General features: G+C 36.2%; 1 protein-coding gene across 6 annotated transcripts in view; it reads right to left on the reverse strand.

The window, feature by feature from the left end:
* The window catches only part of numb (NUMB endocytic adaptor protein), a 55,606-nt gene extending 52,118 nt beyond the window's left edge, over positions 1-3,488 (reverse strand). For 4 of the 6 annotated variants that reach the window (XM_038302718.1, XM_038302717.1, XM_038302716.1 and 1 more), the window contains exon 1: positions 3,234-3,487. The gene's annotated coding sequence lies outside the window, so the exon portion shown is untranslated. Of the gene's footprint in view, positions 1-3,233 lie in introns of all 6 variants that reach the window. The other 2 variants (XM_038302720.1, XM_038302719.1) reach the window with 1 other exon arrangement.
* Between the last annotated feature and the right edge of the window lie 3,635 nt (positions 3,489-7,123).

Here is a 7,123-nt window from a genome sequence, read left to right on the forward strand (position 1 = left end):
ACGTTTGTCCAGTAATGCCGCTCTAGGTGTTCCTGTCTATGATACCACATCATGAAAGGGTCAATAAAAGCATACGGGTAGATTTTTGAGTTTTCTTAATGAAAAAGTAAATAATGTAAATAAATGTGGGATTTGTGTTTGTTCCTTGTTGTCAACTTAGATACATGTGACATCAAGTTAGAAATACACAAATTACAAGTAAAAACTTTACAACAATACAAGATCAAATGGCTTATTTATAAATACAAATCACAAATGATTTTTCAAATATAAATGACAAATGTACAAATAAGAATTTGTGATTTACTACTTGTAAACTTGTGAATTTGAACTTCATACATTTAAATTTGTCATTGGTATTTGTAATGCATAGTCATGAATTTGTGATTGAATTAGTGAATTTGTGATTCTTACTCGCACATTTCTGATTTGTACCGGAGTTTTTCACAGATCAAGATCTGATCTTTTATTCACCTATGAATTGACAACTAGGAATAAAACACAAATCCCACATTTATTTATATTGACCTTTGAATTTACAAAATTCAGACCCCTTGGATGGTCAACGTGTCATACCCAATGCATACCCTCTACTCATTAGTGGGCGGTACAGTACAGGCTGATTTATACTCAGAAACCAGGTCATCTGCGTGTGTGTCGCAGTTAACGTAGATATGCCCCGCCTGTTCCATAGATTGGGCACCTCTCCAAAATTGTAGGTGACCGCAGACAGCCGGCATCTGATTGATCAAATTTACATCCACTCTACATTATCCGTATTTCCTGTTTGGTACCTTACAGGCTTGTTTTGTTTCTGTGACCGTTGTGGAAAACAACTCGTGAAGATGGACCAGGTAGAAGAGCGAGGTGTGCGAGAACACTGGGACCCTTTACAACCTGGATCCCCACTCTGTATGTTTTCCACTTCCTTGCCACCTCAGCCGTATATAGACCCACAGCTAGTTCATGATTGTACCTCTTGCATTGTGGCGTGGAATAACAGTGCAGACCATGCTTCAAAATTGGGCGTAAATCAAAAATATCTGCATATAGTATAACCAGTCCTTAATGTCTTCCTGTATTCTCCATGTGGTTCTGCTGTCGCTGTTATGATCATTTAAGCAGCCGTGAGCTGAACACTTAGGCTGATTTCAACACATGCAACCAGAGGTTCAACAACCTGCCAGCTACCAGGTGCAACGGTGAATGTGGCGTCATCCCAGAGCAGGTTTATCTACCTGGATTGCATCACTTCTCATAATTCACATGCATAGCTGGCTTCTAAGGAGGAGCCTTTCCTTCAGAGAACAGAGCAGAAATGATCAGTTTCTCTCACAGACTGAAACAGAGCTGTGGACAGAGACTTCTCCTCCTCCCTCAAACAGCTGACATACTTAGACAGTGGGTTTAGTGGCAGACAGCCAACCATGACTCCCTCGTTCTTTGAGATGAGCTAAACCATGAGCTACTTTCAAGATGCTTGAAAACTACGGGCACTCAAACCCATACCCTCAGCAGAGATCAACGAGTTTATTAATACTTTTTTTTGCAATAATAATTAATCTAAAAAAACAAGTGTAAATCTGGGAATCTGGATTTTTCAGCATTCACATCCTGCTTTCAGATGTACTTTTTTCAAAGAAATATCCATTTTATTTTTATTTATAGATACCTCTGCTGCCATTAAACATTTCATTGTATTCATTGACTTTTTAATAATGCAGAGAGAAACAGCTCAGTATTTTTTGGATCATTATACAGTATTTCATTATAAAAACAGTTAATCCATCCAGAGAGTAAAATAAATATCAACACACCAGAACCCCCCCTAACGAAGATAAACAATGATCAACCCTTTATAGGGCACTCAGTGAAATACTTTGAAAATCCAAATTTCAAGCCAATAGTGTTATTGAAATCTAGGAAAAGATCTTATTACCTTTGTAACATTCAAAAAATATAGATATTTTGATGGCAAAAATCTATGTCAATGTAATAACAAGAAACGCCAACTTGCCCGAATATATTGAGAAAAATAACAAAATTGCTTCTTTAAGAAATTCATAAAAAACAAAGAGAGTGAAAGAAAAAAAAATTGTACAACATAACTTTAGAGGCATTAATGCTGATACTGGCACTTAGATCTTTGTTAGTTTATAAACCTAAATATAATTGTTAACTAGGCTGATTAACTTTTTAACTGTACTTTTTAAATTTTCAATATACTTTTTACCTTTCTTTTCTCTTGACTTGTCAAATTTTTTTTCAACCTTATTTACAGTAGGTTATATATCAATCAAGGGCTCATTTAATTGGTCAAATGTCAAAATAAGATGTCCAGTCATGTAGCAGAGTCTAGCTGAATGGCTGGATATAAATCTAGTGCTTCTAGATCTCACTGAGGGAAGGGGGACTCCATTTGTAAGGGGTATATAAGTGATCAAAAATGGTAACTTGCCCTATAAAAGGATTAAGTCATCCCATTTATTTAACGCTTATCACTATGAGAAACCCAACAGCACCATGGATGTCCTGTTGTGTTTACCTTCATAGCAGGCACAAAGTCATCTCATCTCATTGAATGAAAAAAAAACTTAGAAACTACAAGTCACACAAAAAGGTACTTTATTTAATAATCCGAGACGCAATTACGCTTTAAAAAAAAAAATCAACGTGTTAAGACTATGAGTCACGACTAAAACCAGGCAGCCTGACTGTTTTTTTTTTTTTTTGCTTCGACCTGAACGAGCCAGACTGCTGACACCTTGTCAAACTTCGCAATAAATGAATCCGTTTGTAACGATGACATAACACAAGCCATCCGTGTGACAGTGTGTGAAAACAAGTCGTGACGGCATTTTTTTTTTTTTTTTTTTTTTGATTGTGTCCTAGATGGGTCCACTAGTTTCGCCCTCCTTTCCTCAAAGTTATTCAGGTAACCTGAGTCGTTGGCTGATTACCAGAATAACTAACCGAATAACCTGCTACCTTCACCGCCCAGGTAGGCAGAGTAACATCTCCCCTGTGTAATTAGAGAGCCGTACACACATTTAAATGTTCAAATTCCTCCTTTTTGTCAAACATTCGAGTTAGTATGCGAACTGAAAGCTTTATAATCGGGGGCTAACGTAGCTGCGTGCGCCGCATTCAGAGAGGCTAGCGGTGCTTAGCTCGGCGAGCTAACACAAGCATCAGGATATATGCTAGTCCCGGCAGGACCTCCTCTAACTTACCTCTGCGACCCACAAGCTGTCCGGTTGAAGTCGTCACCTATGAACCGCGAGTCGTACTGTGCCAAAATAATTCAAATTCCACAAAAAGTGTCGGAGAAGCCCTCGCAGTCCAATCGCTTCAGCCACCGCCGCTGAATGGCTGCTACGCGGAGACTCAACCAAACCTCCTCCTTAGCAACGGACCGCCCCCACGTGACCTCATTGGCCCGCTCGCGCGGCTCTGAGGTAATCGATAGGTAATAGTGAGGCTGGCAGGGTCAAACCCAGCGATCCAGGAGGACGGAGACACCGGGAAGCTGTTCTTTAAAGGAGGAAATACCGACTAATTCTTAAGTGACTCATTTTTTCTTAGGACTTTATGCGTTTATGTGACCAATGGCGGTTCGAGACTAAATTTTCCGGGGACCAGGGGCACAGACTAAAAATATATTATATATATTAAAAAAATAAATAAATAAATAAAAAAAACAGGGCAAAAACCCGCTTCTCTAACAGATGAAAACTGTGATCCTCTTTTTACAGAAGACTGTCATTTCTAAACAATAACAAAGTAAATATTTAAGGGTAAAATATTAAATTGATTAAAAAATTAATCAATTTTTGTCTCTTCTTTCAGCCCATACATCATGAGAAATCGATTTAGTATTTAATTAAGATAATAACTATAAAAATGGTTATAAATTTCTTAAAATAGGATTTTCACTCCATTTGTCATCTGATCTGCCAAAGGAATTTGTATTTTTTTCCTCCTTAAAATAAGATTATTAGATGTTATACACTTAAATTAATGTAACAGTGGTATTTTTTTCTTCTTTTAAATGTAAAACATCTTATCCCATTGGTAAATTATCTTACCTCTGCAGAAATCAAAAGAAAATAAACCTATTTCAAGAAATAATCACTTACTATAGTTACATTTTTGCAGTATAAAGCTTCTTTCACACTAAAAATACTTGAAAAATGCGTGTTTTTAAAAACATGGGTTTACTCGCTAACAATGGGTATTTGGCTCCCTTCCCATTGCCAAAAAAACCTGCGTCTGACCCCCGCTGCTGTGTGTCGGGTGACACCATCTTGCTGAGTTATCACTGATGTCACCAGTGCGACTGAAATCAGGAAAGTAAACAATGGAGAGCAACATGTTAGAAAGCAGGGCACAGTAATTGTACTTTATTGTAACTGCAAAAACCAAATGGAGAGCACTTCAGATTTTTTGAGTTATAAGTCGTGTATCTATGGTCAATAAATACAGTTGGACCTAATTGAAGTATGGGGTTTCACAAAATTATGATATTTCTAATAAAGATTAAAGGTGAGATAAATATATTCTTTGGCATATAATGTCAATGTACTTTTATGATTTAGGAATAGTATATATTTTTGATTTATTATAAATGAAAATGATAAGTTTTAACGATTCAGAACTAGAACTTAAGTAAAACTGATAAAAAAAATCATAGTTAAAACACAACTGTAAAGGTTTAAAAAAGGGAAATAGGTGGAAGGGACCAATCAGTTATGGTATCTGTGCCGGTGTACATCATAATGATACATTTATTTAGTAAAATGTCTTAGGTACAGGAGCTATAACAGCCGGCCAGGACCAATTCTGCAGGGGCAATGGCCCCTGTTGGCCCCTGTCTAGAACCGCCAATGCAACAATCACATTTTTTTTGTTGTATCATTCTTTAATTCATGATTTTCCAAAATGGATGCCGATACCCCTTACTTAAAATAATTTATACCCATTAAAATAATCTATAGAAAATCCTTATGACACTGTCAAATCGTTCAGGAGGTTTTATTTTATATTTTGATGATTTATCTTTGGTGCTGAACTCCAGTTTTTAAAGGTAGGAGCCTTTCTTGTCATCTGCCTAATCTTCAGCTTCCTGTACAGATTCACAGTCCGATCTGTCAGGAATCTGGAATGCCATTGTGTGCAAACGTACATAAGAACTCACAGATGGCAGAGCAAATCAGAGCAGAAACCGAGCTGCAAACCAAAGAGAACAATAGATTTTAAAGATCACATTGTGTCAAAGCACAAAGCTGAAGAGGGACACAAGAGAAATCAACAGTGAAGGAAAATATATTGGGATTATCAGCACCTGCCTAGATCTGGACGTCTGACCAACCATAGTAATCAGAGAAGGGTTGCCCCCGTCTAGGAAGGTGACCAAAAAAGTCATTGCTATTGTTATTCCTATGTTTAGATATAAGAACCAACCAGAAGGTAAATAATTTTTAATGCCAGAATTAGGCTACGGAAATGTTTTCAGCAGAAATTCAGAAATAGTTCACAAATTAAAAAATTATTCGCAAAAATGTGCATATTCCTTGTGACAGCAGACTAATGAGAACAACACGACAGTGACACCAATCACCCAACCGAGGTAACAAAGGAGTGGCATCAGGATCAACCTCAGAATCTGCTCCAGTGGACCTGCTGGAGCTGGGACTTTAATCCAAGATAGTCCAAATAATCTGCCAGAGTTTGAGAGGAACTACAGAGAAGAATGGTAGAAAATACCACAAAAGAACATTGTTGCAAAGTCTATGAACATGTTAATATGTGTGATTTTTAATCACCTTTAACAAATTAGAGAGGGTTACTCTCTTCTTTTATTTTCCTTATTAACATTAAAGAAGTTTCATTGAAAAAAATACAGTAATCCAGTTTGGAGTAGGAATACAAATCTAACCAAATATGGTCAAAGTGAGTTCCTGTAAACGTAAATGTTTTATTTATTTTTTTAGATCTTGATTCACATTTAGACACATTGTTAGTAAAGGCAATACTTTTAATAGACTATTATTACTCATTGATGACTTGATGGAAAATGACTTTGGTAAATTTCTATGATTGCAGATTACTCATTCAGCTCTATTTTTCAATAATGCCCTTTACATTTCAAAAAGAGAGATATTCACACACCAAATTTTTCACCTATTGTAAAAGCAATTAAATAAAAGTACCTTTCCTCTTAAATGCAGGGGGAGGGACGTAGTATAAAGCAGTATAAAGCAAAGAAGAGTTGTGAATATACTAAGCTTCAATATGTAATCACTGTCTATATGATATTTGTTTTGTTCCCTAAGCAACATGTGAGGTTGTTTTTAAGCTCATCCTCCTTTATAAAGGAGCACATTTTTGAACCTCCTTCAAAATTGCTACCAGAATATTTTAAATGAATCAAGTTTAATAAACTATTTTCCAATGAAACTTCCTTTTTTGACGTTAATTTTCCTGTACTTCATCCCTGTCTGCCTCCACCCCCACCCTCCTCCAACCCTGATGATGACACACTGGCCCCTCCAAAAGCCCACAAGTTTATCAGCATTCCTTGCATAGTTCTGGAATTCTACAAAGCTGCAGTGAAGCATATTTTCTGGCTGCAAAGGTTACCAAGCGAACAAAGGACACACACACACATTCACACATACAAACCAAGGTAACAAACTAGTCAAGCTGGTTATGTTGATCACTGCCTTGCAAATGTGTTAGTCAAACAGCTTTAATAGTTAATATTTCCTCTTGCTGTCAGAAAAGTAGCCCACACCATCTCAATTTCTTAAAATTTTTTTACATTTTGATAATCACAAATATATATATTTTTTACTTAAAAATATAAACAAATGTAAATATAAAGCCTAAAAAGGCTTTTAACTTTTAAAGAAAGCTTTTAAAACTTTTAAAAAATGTAACTCCGTTTCATTTATTTTGTTAGTTAGAATATTCCGCCCTCTAGTGGTCAACATTGGTAAGTCACAGAAGAACTGACTGAAGCTGTTTTAGGCCAGTAAAAATGCATCAAATTATCTTAATCAAAATATTTGAAGGAAACCACTAATAGAATAATGTCTCTTTACTGGAATATTAATGCAAA

The sequence above is a fragment of the Cyprinodon tularosa genome, unplaced genomic scaffold (genome assembly GCF_016077235.1).
Source record: "Cyprinodon tularosa strain WSP-4 unplaced genomic scaffold, ASM1607723v1 ctg499, whole genome shotgun sequence".
NCBI lineage: Eukaryota > Metazoa > Chordata > Actinopteri > Cyprinodontiformes > Cyprinodontidae > Cyprinodon > Cyprinodon tularosa.